This window comes from Lycorma delicatula, chromosome 9 (assembly GCF_047948215.1).
Source record: "Lycorma delicatula isolate Av1 chromosome 9, ASM4794821v1, whole genome shotgun sequence".
NCBI classification, from domain to species: domain Eukaryota; kingdom Metazoa; phylum Arthropoda; class Insecta; order Hemiptera; family Fulgoridae; genus Lycorma; species Lycorma delicatula.
The window spans coordinates 87,621,001-87,643,182 of NC_134463.1; the positions used below are offsets into that span (position 1 = coordinate 87,621,001).

The window sequence follows — 22,182 nt, forward strand, 5'->3', positions numbered from 1 at the left end:
TAATTTTTCATGATTTCAAACTGAAGAATAATTTTTCCTGAGGATGGTCGAATGATCGAAAGTGCTAGAATAGAGAACGCAGACGAATTGTTGGAAAGATTGAATTTCATTTTATTTATTTATAAATAATATCTACCAACTGTGCCTTGCTTAAAAAACTTTATTAATATTGTTAAAAGGATAATAAATTATGTAAAGTATGAGTTTTTTTTACCTTTTACAATAAAAAATTATTAATTTTTCCGAAAATTTGTCTTTCCTTACATTATGATTCAGATGAAATTATATTTCCATTATTTTTGTTATAAAAAAATCTAATTTATTCAGAAAAAAAATGTTCTTTTTTATACAGATTTGATAGTTAATGATTTTACTTATATATAATAAGTATGAATAGTTTACATTATTAAACTATAAACTACTATTTTGTTCCTGAGATAAAATTTTCCCTAAATCAATATAAATTTCTGTATTATAATAACAGCTACGGTATATTTGAATAAAAAGATAGACATACAGAATATTTTATTCTCATAAACAGATAAAAAACCTATCCTGGAATAGTTATAAAAATGAAAATGATGGGAGAGATAGGTTGTTGGTTTCTACAAGCCTGTTTACTACATTGACACAAAGGAGATCAGTAGGATAAAAACCTCCATTTGAAATACCGTTATCTGTAAATATTTGCATCAAATATATCTGAATCAGACGTTTACATTATTTTTTTTTTAAACGTAATAAAATGACATGTAAAACAGATAATATATATTTATATATTATGCAGCACTTACGTAACTAGCAGAAAAATAGTTATCGGGTTACAGCTCGTGAAATTTAGAGTAATAACTGCATTCCTCACCTACGAACAGAAAAAAATAAGTAAAAATTAAAAAAAATTATATTATTACATATATATTATTTAATGATATAAACAATTTGCAATTTTGAACCTTTTTTTTCACAAAAAAAAAACGTTTTAATGAATGTAATTTTTTTAGTACAATATAAAAAAAACATGTTATAAATATATTATATACATGTAATACAATGTATAAATACAGGATGATTAAAAAAGGACTTTGTAATTTAAATGAATATAAAAATTTACTGAAATAACTTACTCATTCGGTTGAAGTTTCATTTCATAGAAAAACACAAGTTTGTCATTCAACAATCGCTTTGGTTCCATTTGTAAGCGTCATACATCCAACTTAAAGTCCATTTCTTGTTTAGTCCTGACTTTCTTTTTTCTGTTTAGCTTCCGGTAACTAACGTTTAGATAATATTTCAGAGAATGATATGTATGAGTGTAAATGAAGTGTAGTCTTGTACATTCTCAGTTCGACCAATCCTGAGATGTGTGGTTAATTGAAAACCCAACCACCATAGAACACCGGTATCCACGATCTAGCATTCAAATCCATGTAAAAATAACTGGCTTTACTAGGACTTGAACGCTGGAACTCTCGGCTTCCAAATCAGCTGATTTGGAAAGACGCGTTCACCACTAGACCAACCCGGTGGGTTATTTCATTCCTGACTGTAGCCATCAAATCGAACGTTACCTCTGCATCAGAGACGTTAATTCGAAGTTTTAGTTTAACAAGATCAGCAGGCAAAGGTGGTATATAAACTCGATTTTTAATGAAACCCCAAAAGAAAGAATCTTTTTCTTTTGGCAATGCAATTGGACCTTTACGACCGATCCACCGATCTGGGAATCGAATATCAAGAAAATCTCAGACTTCTAGGCGGTAGTGAAGTGGTACCCAGTCTTGGTGATAATAACTGCGTCCGTCTTATTCATCATCATCTAACTGAGGAATCAGAAAATTATGATGTGTGTCCAGATAAACGATACCATTTACGGTTCCCTACTGGAAGAAGAATGGGCCGTACAGTCTTTTTTTGTTGTATAAAAAACATTGATCGTAGGGCTATCACTAATGTGCTGCAAAGTTTCATGAGGGTTTTCGCTATCTCATATTTGACATTTATGTATGGATATTCTCCTTGCCACTGATGTGAAAGATTGACTCATCACTAAAAATTACGTCGTTTAAAATTGTACTGGTGTTTGCAATTCTATCCATCATTTCCACACAAAACTCAGCTGACCAACTTTGTAGTAATCTGTTTTACGTTGAACTATGGTTAATTTGTATGGCTACAAGTGTAATCGGTTATCTAATACGATTCAAAACAGTCGTTTGTGGAATGCCAGTCTCATGTAACGCACATCGAGTTGATTTCTTTGGACTACGTGCAAAGCTTTCTCTGAGTTGTTCCACAGGAGCTTCAGGGACGCGTGGGCGTCCTGCTGATTTTGTATGTTTAACAGAACAACCTACCTCGACGAAGGTTTGGTGCCAAGAGTAAATTGTATGTCTATTAGGACGCTTCCTACTGTACTTCCCACGAAAATTACGTTGAACTGCAGTTGCTGACTGCAAATCGTGAAATCAAAACAGTCATTGAGCACGTTCCGCACCAGCAAATATATCAATTTTTAACACACTTGTTACAGCGCTGGTGGCCAAATTTGGTACTAATGAACTATGTGAGACAAAACTTGAGGTATTTTGCTATTAAATGAGACCTCAACTGTAACGAATCTGTAAGTTATCTAAGTAAATTTTTATATGGTATTATATATTTGAAGTCCTTTTTGAATCAGCCGATATAAATAAACACTGTACGTGTACATTCAAAATTTTGACTATTTTCAACGGACTAAAGGTTAATTTTAAAGAATTATTACTTTTTTTTAAATTCTTTTTTTAATACTAAAATTATTTAAATGTATTTAACAGTTGTTTTACATTTTTGTACAGGAATAATTAAATGTTCTTTAGAATAAAACAAATCATACGAAAATATTTTCATTTTTCATACCCAGCCTAATTTCATTACCACATTCCCAAGGTCAAAATTCTCTGAAAGCATCTTTGGTAATCTAATTCATCGAGCAAAACAAAAAACAATATTTTATAAAAAATAATTTTTTTTTCTTTTATTGGTCAACAATTTTGGAGTGTTTTATTTACAAATTTATAAATATTTTATATAAAATAAATTTTAAACTATAAAAAAACTAACTTTAAAAAAAAAAATTTAATATATTTTTTAAATTCTTCATTAAATTCCCATTTTTGAAAAAAAAAATAAATAAATTTACCACGAAATTAATTTTTTGAAAATCGTTATTTTTGTATCTAATCTGGCTACTTAAAAGTAATTTTTTTAATTTTACTGCCTTAATTAGGTTATATTTCATTTTTACATTACCGTCTAGCGCTGTAGCAGACCTATAGCTCTAGAAGAGAAAGTATTGTAATCGGTCCAATTTGGGAATATAAGGTGTCCACTGGAACTCGACGTTTGGCGCCTAAGGAACCCAAAAGACCAAATGGAAATTTTCCTAATGTTAATGTTCGTATGTACGTGTTTGTGCTCGGTGTTGACTTCTAAATCACCTTATATCTCCAGAAATACTGCACTGATTTTTATCAAACTTGGTCAGATTACTTCTATAGATGGTGCATTGATGCCATTAAATTTTAAACTTAAAAGATCAGTGGGGTTAGGCTTTAGAGGAAGGTCACCCTCAGTACCTCGAGATTTAGCCTAATTAAGGTCATATTTTTTTTGGAACGTTTGTTAATAATTAAAAAAATAACAATATCTGCAAAAAATATTTTTTTGCAAAATTACACCCTCACCCCAAAAAATGTTCTAAACTTTGAAGCTTTGTTGTGATCGCTATGATGGTTGTTTTTCATTGTGGTTTCTTCTATTGACGTCTAACTCCGCATGTATATTAATATTTAATAAACTGGGAGCCCCAAACCTCACCAAGCAGCCGGACCCAACGGAAAGTAATGCGCTTTTTAACGTTTTTATTCTGTTACTGTATTTTATATGTACTTTATTGTAATCAAGACTGCTTTAAAAAATATTTTTTTTTTTTTTAAATTGAGCTCTGACTCCCACTTTGTGGTTCGCGCAAAAAGTAAGAAACATGGTCGTGTGAAGTGTCAGTTTATATGTTTTTGATTTTTTGAAATATTAAAAAAGAATTTAATTCTGAACGAAATTACCTAATATAAATTGAATAAAACATGGAAAAGTTAAAAGAATTCAAATTTTATTTAGAAACAGTGCATTATTATATTAATTAAATTTTACTAAATGAATAATCTTTTCTATAAGTTTTGTTAAAAAATGTTTTATGGTTACTACCATTTAACAAAATTAATGTACGTCAAGCATAAAAAACAGAGTTTTTTACTCCAGTTTATTGGATTTCACTTCATATTTTTCAAAAAGTATTGTAGATAAGGTTCTAAAACATATTTAATTCAATTTTTTTCAAACATCATAAGAAAACACAAATGTTGTCCCTTCATTAACGTCCTAAATATTCCAGTACGACCTCATTTCACCGAGGTAGCTGAAATCCGAGCGAAATCTTTCACTAGCCGAAACTCGCAAACGATCATTTTTAAGGCATATGTTTATATAAAAATTTTTCATTATTTTCACAAGTAGAATAGGTTGTAAAAATCCTGGAAGAACTTCGTGATACAATCTGTGTATATATATATATATATATGTGTGTGTGTGTGTGTGTGTGTGTGTGTGTGTGTGTGTGTGAACCCGCACACAGACGCACACACATACACACACCTTTGTAATTTTTGTAATTTCATAGACTTGACCAGATTAAAACTTTAGTAAATGTGATACATAAAATTTATATATGAAACGTTGTTATATGAAAGAAAAATTTGTTTTTTATTACATAATTAGTATTTCATCCATACATTTTATAGGAGTTTTTACAAACACAGCATGATAAATAGTCAAAAAAATAACATGTTACAAAAAATAGTTTCCAATTAATAAAAATGATTTATGGAAATAAAAATAAAAGAGAAAAAAAATAAAAGTGGCTGATAAAGCGACTTTGATTAATTGTTAGAAAGCAAAAGATATTTTAATATTAAAATATTTTTAACTACATATTAACGAAAAAATAATTTTTTTTAAGGGACTATTATAATACTTTTTATTCGAAAAATTTTTATCACGTTAAATAAATAATTAATTAAATAAAATTAAAAAAAATAATTAGTGTTTAAAAAAAATTCAAATTGGGATAAAAAGCAAAAAAAAAGTAAAAAAATCGTATGAGTATTTCACATCCGCCCTAGTAATACATGACTGTCCATGTAGGGACCCTACGTATTTTGTTATTAGTATTAGATAAGGAAAAAAGAAAAAAAAAAGAGGAGAAAGAAATAGAGCGCACAATTTGTCTCCCACCGTGTTATAGGCCCAATAAAACAAACCACAACTGCTGTGTTCGTTACCCCAACCTCATAAAATCCTAGCCCACCCTCTGTGTGCGCACCAAATTTGTCCTGAAAGATAAAAGAGTAATTTGGGCCAGAGCTGTAATAATGATCGTGTTGTTATGTGTTTTCTCAAATAACATCATCAACAACGCGCATTTAAGTCAGTAGAGAACCCTGAAAACATTCCAAATAACAGTCGTGTATAAAAGTTAAGAATGACCATATGACAACAACAATTTAATTCTACCGCTTTGAAGTAATGTACAAAATTTAATTTTATATTCAGCGCATAAGTGGGAAATCTTATTCTGAAAGAATAATGGAAACGTATCCGTTAAAATAAATAGTTTTGTTTACATTAGACGTTTACTTACGATTGAAATGTTTTAATTCCATCAGTTGGTATTTAATCTATCAGATTGATGGTTAGCAAATACCGTATACGCTAAAATGAAAGATTTTAATTACACTTCAGTATTTTATATATATATATATATATATATATATATATATATATATATATATATATTTTATAATTTTACAAAGTCGCTTATTTCATTAAATAAAACAACAAGAAACAAAATTTGTAAACAAATTCGAAAATAAAATCACAATCTCCATGTACAGAATGTTTGTAAAATGGTGGGCTGGCTATACTTTTCTCGGATTCTACTTGTAAAACTAAACAAAAAATATCCTTAGGAAAAATGGTAATTTCTCCTTCGTTTTACCCCTGTCCCTCATTTTGTTATTTCTATATAAAAATGTATATCTCAAGTTCTGATAGATGAATCCACATTGACATTTGGTAACCATCTTGGTAATAAAGTTGTAAAATTAGCAAAAAAAAAAATCAGGACATAAATACCTTCGAAAATTACAAAATGGCGGCCATATTTATTTTTCGATCCGTTATATCTCCATACATAATAGTTTTTTCAAAATTTATGTTAATTGCTAAAGTATTAAGCCTTTCATTTTGAACAAATGACATTTTATTTTTTAAATCGGTTAACAAATAGTCGAGTTATGGCAGAAGGTTGATGATGTAATTTTGTCATAATTATTAGATTTATTATTCTGTGAAAATTATCATTTAATTTGATGCAAATTTACAATACTAGAATTAACAATAAATAAAAACAATTAATATTTAATCGAACTGAACGTAAAGTGGCAAACATGAAAACAGACACAGAATTACAACATCAATTTTCTCCCATAATTGAATTATGACAGAAAATTGATGTTAACCGATTTTCAAAATTAAAATGTCATTTTGATCAAAATAAAAGGCTTAATATTTTAGCAAATAACATAAATTTTTATAAAACTAATACGTATGGAGATATAACGAATTGAAAATTAACATGGCCGCCATTTTGTAACTTGAGTAGATATACAAGCTCTGATTTTTTGCTACTTTTGAAACTTTATTCTCAAGACGATTATCAATTATCAATGTGATTCGTCTATTCAAACTTGAGATACAAATTTTATATAAAAATAACAAAATGGCGGATAGCGGGAGAACAAGGAGAAATGACCATTTTTCCAAAGGATATTTTTTGATTTAGTAGAAGATTTAGATAGATTTAGTAGAATCTGTAAAATTATATCCAGCAGTATTTTATTAACACTCTGTATATATTTTTCTTTCTATATAATTTTGATCGATTTTGTCTTTTTTTCGATCTATTTTCAAGAATAATAAAAATAAAGTACGTTGATTTACAAAAACTAATCCAGGGTACTGTTATTTAAAATAAATAAAAAATATGCGAATAATTTTTTTTGTTGTAATTATCGATATTTCCACCAACCTGCATATTTGCATGTTAGAGAGTTGTTTTCACGTAGAAATTTCATCCAAAAACTCCTGACTTCGAACCCCGTTTAGGATTGATATTTTTTACAAACTGCACTTAAAAATTCATCTCTCATTACTAAGTAGCGAAATATGTAGGTTAATTGTTGGTGTCAAATTACAGTTCCTAACATCTATACATAGTGGTGATTCTCGAAGAATGAAACCTTCAGGACATGTTCGATTGATGAAAATAAAATCATATAAACATAGGTTCGGAAACGTTTTGTTAGCGAAATATTTCGTCAACTGGTGAAAGATTTTGTCCTGATTTCTGTGCCTTCAGTAAAATTAAGGCGTAAATTTCATGGTATTGCGACCTGGAAATTTGTCGCAACAAAAGTCGCAAAACTGTTTCACTTCTATTTTTCAAAAAATCTTAGTTAAAAGACAAAAGGTTACCGTAAAAATTCAGTATTTTGTGTTTGGCGTAAAATAACTTTCTTAACTGGGTAATAAACAGATAAAAATTTTTAACTGCCTTGTGAAGAATTTCATTCTGATCAAAATGGTCCACAAACTAGTCCACAAACTAAATACAAAGGTAGGAATTTAAAGTTTATTAAAATCAAAATGGGAAGATTTTCCCTAGTATTAAACCAAACAAAATTTTCAGTTGTTTCAAACACATTGAGATAAAATTAATTTGTAATTAGCTTTGAAGATGTCAAATAAATTATTTTATGATGTGTTGTTTTATTTCATTTTTCTTTTATTACAGTTTATTTTCCTAAAATATTTAATTCTTTCGTTTTGAATTGAAATTTAATATAAATTATATTTTGTATGGTATATACCAGACTTTTCATATGGTTATGTTTTGTTTATAATAAATTTCAAATTTCTTACTGTGTATTTAATTTCTGTGGGCATTCTTCATACCATTTTACTAATTAAATTTTCCAAATTGTTTGGAAAATTAAATTAAAATTGTTTTTGCTTAAAATGGGCTAATTATAAATTGCAAAAATTTGTAAGAAAACTTTTGCTAAAAAAAGAGGAAATTTAAAAAAAAAGTAATTTTTAAAATTCTCTTTAAAATTTCTAAGTAAAGTTCTTTAAATTTTGATAAATTATCAATTTTGTTTTAGCTGGATCTGCAACATTAGATTATTAAATGTTACATTCTTCATAATTTAAGCTTATTATGAAGACATAGAAATATGGGAAAAATTGAGTGAGCTTTGATTCGAACGCGGTGTAATAAATTAAATTTTGATTGAAGTTATAACGAAATTTTTAATTAATCGTATAATCTTTTACATTTATTATTACATGGGAAGAAAGCCTTGCGGTTCCATTACTCTTTCAGGTATAAAATAAATAAATAATTTGACGGTATAATAATAGCTAACTGAATAATGAAATTTGAAAATTACTAGATTTTGAAATTTGAAAAATCGAGAATCAGATTTCACGAGTATTATTCTAAAGCCAAACATCCAAAACCAAGTCCTTTGTAATAAAAATCGTAAAATAGACTCTTTTTCGAATTTCTCTAAAAAAAGTCTCATAAGTTAAAGTGTGATAAATCTAAATCTGTAATAGCAGTCAATGCGAAACTTAATAGGGTAAAATCTTATCTCTACTAGCATCCTTATCGCATCTTCGCCCGTGGTATAAGGTTACTGGCGTTTTCGGTCGCGGTCTAGGGATGTTTAGCCGGTCAGCAGTGTTTTCCGGACGGGATGTTTTCCCGTCTAGCCAGGGCGATTCATTACGAATTCAATAAATTGTACAATATTAATTCACTATTGATTTTCTTTCTTTCTTCTTATAATCCTCAGAATGTTTATTACTGTTTGAACCTCACCAATCTCACTACTATATAAAACTAAAACGTCTTTTACTAAATCTAATGTTGTATATATCGAGATTTATCGTCTATGTCGATTGTCATTGTCTATATCGATCATTTTTTATGTCAATATCGACTTTCTCAGACAGTTATTATGTGATTAAATATTATGGTACTAATAACATGTAAACACATCCGGGACAAATAATAATAAATTGTGAAATTTTCAGCGAAATCGGTCAAGTAGTTTTTAATAGGATACACACAAATTGAAGATTGTCATTTATTTACACAAATTTTGTGAAAATCTGAAAATCCATTTCTGAGATATTTATTCTCATACTCAGGCACACATAGTAAGGTTAACAATGTTTATTCAAAAAAGTAAAAAAAAAAAAAATTTTTATTAGCTTGTAAACCAAGTACAGTTGTATTTGCTAAATATTTAACAGATAATTTATTTTACCAAGAAACTTCATTTTGGTACTTCAATCGCATAATTATTTTGAAATAATGCAACAATATATACAATAAATATATATTCTGAATTTGAATAATAATTTCATCAGTTTTTTCTTTTGCAGGAACTGATATATAAAAACACCAGTTTTCTCACACTTTCTCTCTTCATATAGTTTCAAATCTTTACTGAAATTTTATTTTATATAACGACTTATATCAAATTTTAAGTCTTATTAATTTCACACAAAGAGTTTATCTTATCTTTACATATACGTTTAAAGAAAAAAAAAACTAGTTATGCATCGCAACCAAAATTATTGTGGAATAATATAATATATAAATATATTTAAAAATAATTTAAACCATGTTAGACGCATTAGACGATGATGAGGATTAGCAAATTAATGATCAAATACGTCTTTACGTGTTCATTGAAATTATAGCAGGAGCGAAATTTATCATACATAAGGAAATTGATGAAAGGCTGTTATGAAGCGATTCGTATATAGACAGAAACTAAGAGGGATCTGACAACTGTAAGGCTTAATTTAGTGAGGTTACCCAGAAGTGTGTTTTCAGAAGAACAAAACAACAATAAAAATTCCTTTAAGAACACCGGAAGGCGAAGGTAGATTTCACCGATGCTAAGTAGTGGATAAAAAATATTTTCACCTTAAAGTTAAGAAAATTTTCAAATTTATTCAATACGACAATGGTTGCTCGAGAAAAAAGTTTCAATGTTTAGCATACAACAAGCCCCATCTTCTTACAATTCTAGCAACATTTTGGTCATCCCCTGGCGAAAGGGTTGATCATATAAAAAAAGGTTTTAGGTAATGTTTAGAGGAATAACGATCTTTTTAAACCGATTCAATACTGTGCCTATTAAGGGAGGTATGATTTTTGTGTCTTAGAAACATCATTTTTCCACCCTCTGGACCAATGGTTGGTGATATAAAAAACTTTACTTATATAAGTTTTAGGCCCTTATAAAAATAACAATAGTAAACGAATTCGATATTTTACTTGATAAGAAGGTTATAGCGATATTTTGTTTTTTCGAAAAAGCCCCCTCATTTCCATTCCTATGGTCTGATTTTTCCCATTAACAAATTTGACCGAGATTTTGGGTCATTATATTTTAAGTATCAATTTGAAAGAGATTGGCGCAAAATTACGACAGTTATCGTGTCCACAAGAAAGTGAAATATATATAAACTTTTGAACTGACGGTGATTATGGGGTTTGGGGGTGTGAAACGCGAACATATGTTGAAATTTTCCGGAAGTGGAATCATGGTACCCATTACAACAGGTAGCTTTCTTATGAAATCTACCTAAAAGTGGCAATGAAAATAATTCACAAGGAAATTTTTAGTACATTAGTTATCAAACTGTTTGGAGATACTATGATCGAATAAATTCTTCCACATTTATCTCAGAACCCATTAAATTAGTGAATAAAACATGTGGCGAGGATATTGAGCAGACTGTTAAGTGACTATAAATTTTAATTTTATTGGATAAGTTTACTCTCGAGTAAATTAACTCGACATTAGTAAAATCCCTGTTTCATAAAAAAAAAAAAATAATTTTTTTCTTCAAAAGGAAGCAAATATAAATTCAAAATCATATAGATCATCGAAAAAATACGCATCATGGAGCACTGAATATTTTAGAAACCACGTTTTTGTTTAAGAAAAAATAGTTCCATTTTTTATAAAATAACAAAACTTCTATTGAAAAGAAATACGTCATTTGTCCATGACAAAGCTCCATATATTTAAAAGAAATGCTGCACAGGAACTGTGGAGAAATAGTGGTGCTAATTTCCGAATTCTGGATTGAAGATGGATCTATTACTATGAAAGACCGAAATTAGAGAATGTCGATATTCTCCGGTGAATATCGACATATAATAGGTCGGTGAAAGACCGAAATACCTGCTTTATTAGGAACTATTTGCTTCTTCGCCTGTATATGTCGACAAACAGATAAGCTCTGATGGGGGGGGGGGGGTCAAAACAGTAACTAGAAATTAAAAAAATAATCACCCAATACCAATCTCTGAGATAAATGAATTATTAAAAACCCACATAAAAAAAGGAAGTTTAAATTTATATACCCTACGCTCGCTAACCTCATCTAATTAACGTTAAATATAAAAAATTATATATATTATTCTCCAACATTGAAGGCGGTTAATTAAATTCACCGCAATCAGCGTGCACTGATGATGAAAGCTGAATAAAAATATTTTTATAAAATAACAAAGAACATATCTTCTGATCATTTATTTGTTTCGTTATCGTTCATCCATGGGTTAACAAATTCTGTATATCCTGATTGGCACTTTCAATTTATAAAATGCTGAAAATTTTATTAATTGCCTCCAGTGTTGTAGAATAACAAATATAATTTTAATATTTAACGTTAATTAGACGAGGATAGCGTGGGAAACGAGTGTAATTATTTTTGGCTTAAATCTAAACTTCCTGTTTTTGAGCGTTTCTCGTAATCTATTTACCCAACAGATCGGTATTGGGCGATTATTTTTTAATTTCTAGTTATCGTTTCGATTCCAACCAGAGCTTATATGTGTTTATCGATATATATCGGCGAAGATCCGAATAAGAAAATATTTCGGTCTTTCACCGACGTATTTGGTTTGTGTCAACGTTCACCAGAGAATTTCAACATTTGCCAGATATCGGACTTTCACGGTAACAGATCTACCGATTTGAATTTAGTAGAGAACTTCATGAATTTCTTTTTAAGAATGATTTTGAGTTTTTGTTTGATTACAGAATGTGAAAAAACCGATAGGGGTGAAAAAACCTCTACACATTATCTTAGCCATTTTTTTATGACACGAAGTAGATTAAGGATTTTTAAATACTTATTGGATTTCTATCTATTTAAAGACTGCGTGTTGAATTCAATTAGGAAAACATTTCATGTTATTTTACGTAGAATGGCCGATGAAAATTAAATGTGGTAGCTTTTAAAGAAAATTAAATTTCTGTGTGTTTTTTTTAATAGATCCCTAGAGAGAGATATTATGAACATTATGTATTATAATTCATGTCATGAAAGGAAAAGTAACTTAAAAATATGTAGTTTTTTAACTTAAAATAATTACTAAGTACAACACGTGTTAACTTGTAATAACTGATTAAAAAGATAATGATATTAAAATTTTTATTGTAATTTTATAATTAACAATTAATATGTTGCGTAGGAAGCGTATACGCAATACTCATTATTCTAATATACGTAAAACAAACACTTGGTAATGAGTTCGGCTACAAAGACAATCATCCGGTCTCCATTAGGTCTATGTGTATAGAGCAAAATAGAGAGTTAAAATGAACAGGAGGCCGTGCATAAGAGTGAGTGAGAGAGAAATACTGATGAGAATTAATCTAGTTACGCTTATGATCACATGACAATAGCGTCCTATGTATACAAATACAATACAAAGCATATTGCATACCATCAGACAAACTATGCAAAAGATTATCTGATATTGGATAAATAAATATCTAATTGAATAAATGTTATTACAAAAAACTGAAAAAAAAATGTTAGATGTTCATATTAATGAATTTTACGCAACGAAAACATAGAGAATGGAAAAATTAAATTAAAATGATGTATTAAAAGATGTAAAAATATTATTTTTTTTATATTTTATTTCCAACTTTCTCTAAAGAATATTTCATCATTTGTGAATAAAAATAAAAAAAACACAGAAATTGTTTTAAACAATAAATCTCATTGAAAAATGGATAATTACACTGATGACATACATTATATCGATCTCTTTGTGGGTACAAATTACTAATCAAGACCGGTATAGAATATTAACTTCAAAGTGGACCGCTATTTCAGACGTGAATACTTGATTCTAGTTTTCATTTGTACTACAGTAATTCTATTCATGTAAAATTGTTCTATTCAGATTTAAAAATTTTGTAAGGCTGTATTTGGAGGGGGTTCCCCCCTCTAAAATAATAATAAACAAAGGTCTATTATTCTCTATAATAGTAAACAAAGGTTTATTATTTCATAATAACTGTTTATTATGAAAAAGCTGACAATAAAGTTGTAGGCACAATATATATATATATATATATATCTGACAATACAAGTCTGTATTTGTAGAACTGCTGGTTGTTTCTGATACACACACATGCATACACAGCTTAATTAAAAATATTTAAATATAATATTTTTTCGTTTAATTTAATTTAATGATTTTAACTAAAGCGTGCGCGCGCATGCCGTATTAATTTGCACAGATGTGGAGGTTCTAGCGAAGACGGTCGGCTCTATTTAAACTAATGTAATTTCAGAATTTACATAGAATAAATTTCGCTTGTACGATCGGCAGACTGGTGTAGCCGCGACGCTTAACGCACCAGGAACCGAGTCGACCGGGCGATCGATTTCGAGACCCAGCCACACCGAATTACTTTTTTACACTTTAAATAGTATTAATTTATTTAATTCTACCGTTTAACTGTGATGTCACAACATAGCAGCCGACTACAGCAACATTTTTTGGGGTGAGGGTGAGATTTAAAAAAAAATTGTTTTGCAAATTTTATTTTTTAATTGTTAACAAATGTACTTTAGAAAAATACGACCGTAATTAGGCGAAATTTGGAGATACTGAGGGTGATCTTACTCTACAGCCTCATCCCCTTGACCTTTTTAAGTTGAAAATTTAATGGCATCATGCCTCATATATAAAAGTAATATGACCAAATTTAATAAAAATCAGTCCAGTAGTTCTGGAGATATAAGGTGATTTAGAGACCAAAACCGAACACACACACACACAGACGCGCGCGCACATACGAACATTAACATCCGGAAAATTTCCACCCTGTTTTTGGGTTCCTTAGATGTTAAAAAGGTTAAAATCCTGTGATAACCGCATATGCCCAAATTGGACTGATTACAATACTTTCCCTTCTAGAACTATAGCTCTGCAATAGCGCTATCTAGGCGGGAAAGTAAAAATTAAGTATATTATAGAAATATATTAATTTAAAGTAAAAAGTATGTCTTTATGAGGTAAGAATGAAAAAATACAATTATTTATAATTAAAAGATTAATATTTCTTAAAATATGAAATCATGATTTTATTAAAAACATTTGTGATTTTTATTATTTACTAAATAATTCAATATCTGGTCTTAGATAGATCGATTTTCGATGTGGACATCGATTAAAAAATTACAGTACCATAATTTGATCGATCAATTCATTATAATTTAATTTAAAAAAAATTATACGTTCCAATTTTGAGCAGATGCAAATATAATCCACTACTTCTCGTTAGAAAACGATATATAATTTGATCCTTTATACTAATTATTGTGGTCTTTTTTACCGTTAAGGTTTTAGCCTGAAGTACATTTGGCAATCTCCAGATTTGTTATTTTCTATGAGAATAATGTTCATTATGTAGCTAATATCTATGGTGAAAGGCAATGTAAATATTATTAGTAGTTCAAAATATCTCCTGAACTGCAGTAAAAAGGATAAATTTTAATACTCCCTAATAAACGTACATGAGATGTTTTAAATAATAATATGTACAAAGTAATGAGATGTTTTAATAATTGTACAGGAGATGTACAATTCTAAATTTGATCCTCCTGCTGCACAAGATCTGTAACTTGTGCACGATATGCTTGTTATTCATAATAACATTTTTAGAAATTAATCACGCTTAATTACAAGTCGCCTACTACTAGTAATGACGCATCTGAAAAAATTAAAAAAAAAAAAAAAAAAAAAAAAAAAAAAGGAAGAATATATACTCGTAAAATTATTTCATTAGCGAGTTTTAGAGGTGAGGTTTTCTAAGTTTTTTTATTTTCATGGAGTAAACAGTGGTAAAAGGTAATTAAGCAAAATATGACGTTAAGTACATCACATGTCACTTGTGTTTCCTGAATCGATAAAAGATTTTTAGAAAATTATAACAACTTTTTGAAAAGACACTAACGAGTTGTTATAAAACCTTTAAAATTGTAGACCTGATTTTGAGATCGAAAAGGTAAATAATAATAATACAGTTAAAAGGAATCCTACACTCATATATGGTGAAAAATTCACTGTTATAACTCGAAAACGTAAAGATCTAATTCTACGGTCACAAGTCTCGCATACATGAGATAAAACTGTCCTCATACATATAAAAATTAAAAGAACAATTGATCGATGATATCCGCAAAGAAATAAAAAAAATAAACATCACCGATGAACAAATAAGAGCCCGGAACATTTTGAACTCCATTCACACAATAGATGAAAAATTACTGGAGTAAAGTGATCGGAAACCATAAGTAAAGAAAGTTGTTTACGTAGCCCAAAGGTGGCCTAATTGAGAAAAGCAACAGTAAGTACATTAAAAAAAAAAGAAATATATCTGTTATAAAAGCTTATCAAACTATATATTTTATACATGATTTTCGTTTTAAAAATAAAAAAATTATACAGAAAAACAATATTGAGCAATATGAAACAAAGAAAATTTTTAAAATTAAAAATCCTGTAATAAAAGGTCTGCTTTAACTAGTTGTATGGCAATACGTCAGCACCGCTATTATTGTAACAAGTCACGTAACTAACACTCGATTGAAAACTGGTAGAGCACATTATTTTTGCTTCTGCTGTACTTTAGTAACTTCATTTAACCCTTTGTGGATACGTACGTAGTAACGTACAACAAACATTGTTATCAAGTTATAAATAACTATACTGTGTTTACTCGTTTGTTATGCTGAACACATTGTGATCATATGAAAAAAAAACATTTCATATTTAAATCAAGTTCATTGTAAGTTAACCAAAGCTTTGATAAAGAACAAAAAGTTGATTATTAACTTCAACATTTAAAAAAAAAAATCCCTTTCGGCACGTCGGAAGACGGAGGTAGATTTCACCGGTACTAAATAGAGGATAAAAAAGATTTCCGTCATAAAGTTAAGAAAATCTTCAAATTTACTCAATACGGCAATGGTTAAATGAGAAAAACGTTTCACATGTTTAGCATACCACAAGCCCCCATCTTCTTGATATATTGAATTCTTGATATATCAAATATTGATAATATTTGATCATATCAAATATTATTTCAACAAAAGTTTTAGGTAATGTTTAGACTAAAGACCACTTAAAAAACCGATTCGATACTGTGCCTATTAAGGGAGGTATGATTTTTTTTTCTTCGAAACGCCATTTTTTCAACCCACTGGGCCAATGGTTGGTGATATCAAAGAAATTTACATATATAAGTGTTAGGCTCTTATCCAAAGAATAGTAGGAACTTTAAACGAATTCGATATTTTACTTAATAAGAAACTTATAGAGATATTTTGTTTTCCGAAAAAGCCCCCTATTCCAATCCCACGTTCCGATTTTGCCCATTAACAAACTAGACCGAGATTTTGGGTCTTTATATTTTATGTATCAATTTGAACGTGACTGACACAAAATTACGGCAGTTATCTTGACTACAAGAAAGTAAAATAAATGTACAATAAACTTTTGAACTGACGGTGGTTATAGGGTCTGAGGGATGTGAAACGCGAAGATATGTCGATATTTTCCGGAAGTCGAATCATGTTACCCGTAATGTGTACACAAACAGCAAAAACTACACAACAGCACTACAAAATGATTAAAGGGTTTTATTTTCATGACTCATTTTAATTGTCTATTTCCTTATGTTTTGCACTAATCTCTAAATTTTAACTATTTGATGTTCTATAGCTTTTATTGAACTCCACGCTTCAAAAGAAATTAGAATCCGTCTAAAACATAGCATTGCGGACGATATTTGGGGCACCGTGGTTCCTCAGAAACTTCACTCTTCGCTACGATGCGGGACTACACACCGTATCCGAGGTGGAGGTGGCGCAGGCACGCAGACTGTTCGGGAGAGCGGCCGTGTCCGAACACGGCCATCTCCGGGACATCTGCCGAGAGGACCGTACTCGACAGGGTATAAGAAACCGGCCTCATGCCGTTTTAAACAAACCACCGTGAAGAGGCGGTACGAGAGTCAAAAAATGACAAATTAGGCTTAGGAGCCTCTATATCGCGTAACCTATAAATGGAAACCGCGCGAAAATTCCGGCCGCGAAAGTGACCGTTTTCAGAATTTAATTTTATTAAAACTAAAAACCTAGACAACACCCCACACCGTCCCACGAAGAGAACACAATCTCATTTAGTCAGCATATGCGATTCCCTCCGGAGAACAGGGCGCATTTCTCCCTCCAAATAACTAGGGCTCCGGCAGGCGTATTCCTGCTAGCCCATAGGTGCTGGTACCGAAAGGACTTCATCGGATGGACAGAAGGGGAATCACGCCGGGATTACTAGACTCAAAGGTTTAGTCTCCCACGGTCAGAACCAGTAAATAAATTTCACGCTGGTCCATACGGATAGGAACGCAAATTACCAAATCCGTCCATAAATAAAACTTAAAATTTATAACTGCCACTAAATAACCGATGAAACCCGCCCGATAATAGAAAGATACAGCAGCAAGGGACATTGTCCAGCTCTGCGATCTGTAGGGAGAAATATTGACACTCGCGCCATTCTTGCGTTCCGTTCCGTTCCGTTACAGCTTTTAATTTCAACACTCATTCCAGTAATAAATTAACTAATTGTAAATATTTTTATTTTTTAATATTCTTAAATCATTTGTAAAAAAAATAACCATTTTAGAAATTTAAAATGCATATTACAAAAATCTGTCTCTAAAGAAAGGTGGTTATGCAATACGGGTCCTTACTCAACATTTTTTTTTAATAAATTATTATATTTTTTATTGAATTATTAACAATATTCAGATAGTTATAATTCTTTAGACTAATTTTGGTGGAAGTTAAAGAAATTTATTGTTGGTTATATGATTTTTTTAAATTAATATAAGTATAAGGTTTTAATAGAGGAGAACTAATAAAAGTGTTTTATCATAATTAAGTTAAATAAATTATTTACATATTTTAGCATACCATATTAGTTTTTTCTGTATTTTTCCTTGGAAAACTTCCAATTTTTAATTTTTTCCTAAAATTTTCCAATACTGAATTTTCTCTCAAAGATCTATTTTTTCTTAAATTTTTCTAATAATGTATTTTAATATACATTTTTTAAAATAAAAATTAAACCGACTAAAAATTTCGCATAAAATGGTAAAAATAATAGTTTTTTAATTCTTCTCTGTATTTCGAGTTTACTTTATATTTTCTCTTTTAAAGCTGAGATAAATTGAACGACTACGCATATTATTAATCTCACTACTATGTAGAGAACATCTTTTTCGTTTGTTCCGGATAACCGTGAAAACTACTGAATCAATAATTACAAAATTTTAACTCAAGCTTTCTTATAATCTCCGGAATAATTACCATAGTTCAAACCTCACCAAACTCATAACTATATAAATCATAAATAAATAAAGTATAAATAAATAACCCAGAACTTTTTTTTTTTACAAGACTACCCAAAAAGGAGTGTAATATATTTAGGGTATATGTATGTATGTATGTTTGCTCCACCATAGCAGTTAAACGGCTGAACCGATTTAGATGTAAGATCGCAAGTTGGAATCTTTACGTTACCGGGAGTATACATGCAGGTGATTCAAATGGAAAGGAAGTCAAGAAACTGATTCTAAAGATTAAATAAGGAAAAAAATTCATATAAATAAATTCCGAAAACGCTTTGTTATCGAAGTACGGCTAGCAAAAAATTTCGCACGGATTTCAGTTCCCTTGGTGAAATTTCAATATATTAGGGGTAAACTTGGTGGTTTCTTCAGCATTGGAGAAGATTAATCAAATTTACCTGTAACTATGCATAATCACCTAATTAACCAGATTTACCGTAACATAATTATTATGTACAACGCTACACCACTCCGTGCAAACATTTATAATGGTATAAAATGACAAAATACTAAACAATATATTTATTTTTAAATTAATAATACTTTTTGATATGTTGTTTTGTAATTTAACAATTACTCTTTAATATTTAATTGCTTGTACGAAGCAAAGGAAGTATTGTGATCGCTAAAAATTTCGGTTTTCAGATTTTAACGGAAATATCCACTTAGACGATCCCTGAATCCATTTTGATTAATTTCGGTATGAAGTCTGTACGTACGTATGTGCGTACGAATTTATCTCGCATAACTCAAAAATGATTAGCCGTAGCATGTTGAAATTTTTGATTTAGGATTGTTATAACATCTAGTTGTGCACCAACTTTTTTGATTGCAATTGACTTGACCAAAAATATCCAAAAAAAGCCCCAAATCCAAAAATAATTAGATTTTGGACTTTTTCATAACAGTAGTAATAGTAATAAGTCCTCACTGAGAGCTTTTCAACGGTATATCATAAGTGTTACTTATTTTAATTGGTTGCACAGTTATAGCCAAATAAAATTTTAATTGATAAAATATTTGGTTCTTACAAGGGGAAGGCACATCGGTTCGAATTCGACTTCATTTCCTTCTTTGTTTCTAATATTTTTTTTTTTTTAGTATAAATATATTGATTTATTATAATTGTTAACCCTGCGATTGTAAAAAACTTTTACAATAAATAATAATTCAATAATCACAATAAAAATAAAAAAATTACAAAAAAATCAGAATTTAATTTTATGTACTTTTAAAAATGTGTATATGTAATTTAATATGCGTACAAGGAAATCAAGTGTTGCTCACATCAGATTTTTAAATTTGTGTTTGATTGTAATTCATCCTTTTAACTTCAGCCATCCTTCGTAATTTTATTTCTTAAATAATAAATCTCTTAAATTTTTGGAATATATTATCTTTTCCTACCTTTCTTAAGGAGAAGATGAGAAAGATTTCTCTCATCTTCATCTTCTTTTTTTGTCTCATTTTATCTTCTTGTTTATTTTCAAATTGAATTTCACCTTCTTCTTTACAATGAATTCGTATCATTCATTACTTTTAACTCATTCCTTGTTTTAACCAGAATATCATCATCTCCGAATATTATTATTTCATTTTTTTTGTACCTGGACAATGTTACTTTACTGTATCTTTTTTTTAAAGTTATATCTTGCTTTTTCCATTTACAAATTAAAAAGTATAAGGAACAGGATACATCTTTGTCGCATTTCCTTTTTCATTATAATCTTTCTTTCTTTATATTATACTCATAACTATATCATTCTTATTTAAATTAAAAAAATATTTTTTTATAAACATTCTTTTTTTTTATATTTCTTTACTACTTTTTCTTGAAGTTTGTACTATATTATTTTATTTAATAAATAGTTAACTAAAAATTTAAACATCTTGTTAAAAAAAAATCCGTATCTGTGGAGTTGAATAAATATAACAATATTTAACCTTGATTTTTTGGAAAGATTCGTGTAATGTTTTTCGTTGATACAATTAAATATCTGCAATCTGTTCTTGGACCAATGATTAGATATATTGAATATTTAAGGACAGAAAGCCCAATATTAATTAACTCCTCTATGTTCTGTTTTATTCTGGCTGGCAGCCTGTAACAGCTACTGATTGATGATAATGATAAAAAAAATATATTTTCTAGCGTAAGAAAAAATGTAATTCAACAGTTACTATTCACTTGATAATGTGTGCATGCACCAACTGTTGTGTGAAACACGTTTGTACGGAAGGTGTTATTTACTGAAGTTGTGTCTTGATTGTGTTTACGCTAAATGTTATATTCGCTTCAATTCCTGAAAAATATTATGTTTGTTTTTTTGTGACGTGTTTTTATTCTGATATTAATCCTGTATTTATTTTGTAACTATACCTAAGGTTCGAAGAAGCAAAAACCTTCTCCAGAAGGATGGAAATTTATTGAGATTACTTTAGAAGAATTAGAACAGAAAATGCTAGAAGCTAAAACTGAACCGTATGAAAATAAACGTTAAGTTGAATCATTATGGCCAATAATTAAGATAAATTATCAGAAATTACGATATGATTTGTTTTATAGAAGAAAGGCTTTATCAGTAGAGAATTTTATGATTACAGGTTAGTGTTGGTACACCGATAGGAATGTCATTCGTGGCATTCGCATGGGTGGCATCCTGACGGAGGCAATCGAGATTGGAGGATACTCGTTGCTCAGGTACTGAAGATGACCTCTGGTAAAGCCCCTAAGGGCTAGGTAGGAGGAGGTGGAGTATTGGGGAGGAGATGGAGTATGGCGAACGGAAGGTGTTTTCCGTTTGGGGGTCAGGATGTTTGGAAGAGAACACAGCTGATAAAAATTTATTCGCAAAGTTGAAAAAACAAGGATGTGGAAATATATGTTGTATTCAAACCAGAGGTACAAATTTTGGGACTAGATTTATATGTCGGGTACCTAAATCAAAACTTGAGAAAGATCTTATTGTTGAATGTAAAAATAGTGGGTGTAGAGGATGTTCTGGATAACAGGATATTTACATATCCTTATTTTCATAAGTTTTGTTATTTGAATCTAAGGTGATAATGATGACTATTTGTTCAGTTGATTTTGCTGCAAGTTTTAAATATTTTTTTATCAGAAATCCAATATTTTTGTAATCTACTTATTAGTTTTTTAATTCGTTAAATATTTAAGTGTAAAAATTCTACCGTTTGGAATTTT

General features: G+C 29.5%; 1 protein-coding gene and 1 pseudogene across 4 annotated transcripts in view; one reads left to right on the forward strand and one right to left on the reverse strand.

Moving 5' to 3' along the window:
• Scp2 (Sarcoplasmic calcium-binding protein 2) overlaps positions 1 to 22,182 on the reverse strand; it is an 869,372-nt gene that overhangs the window by 394,257 nt on the left and 452,933 nt on the right. The gene's annotated exons all lie outside the window — the stretch shown is intronic.
• On the forward strand, positions 21,345 to 21,986 carry LOC142330704 (protein BUD31 homolog pseudogene; annotated as a pseudogene).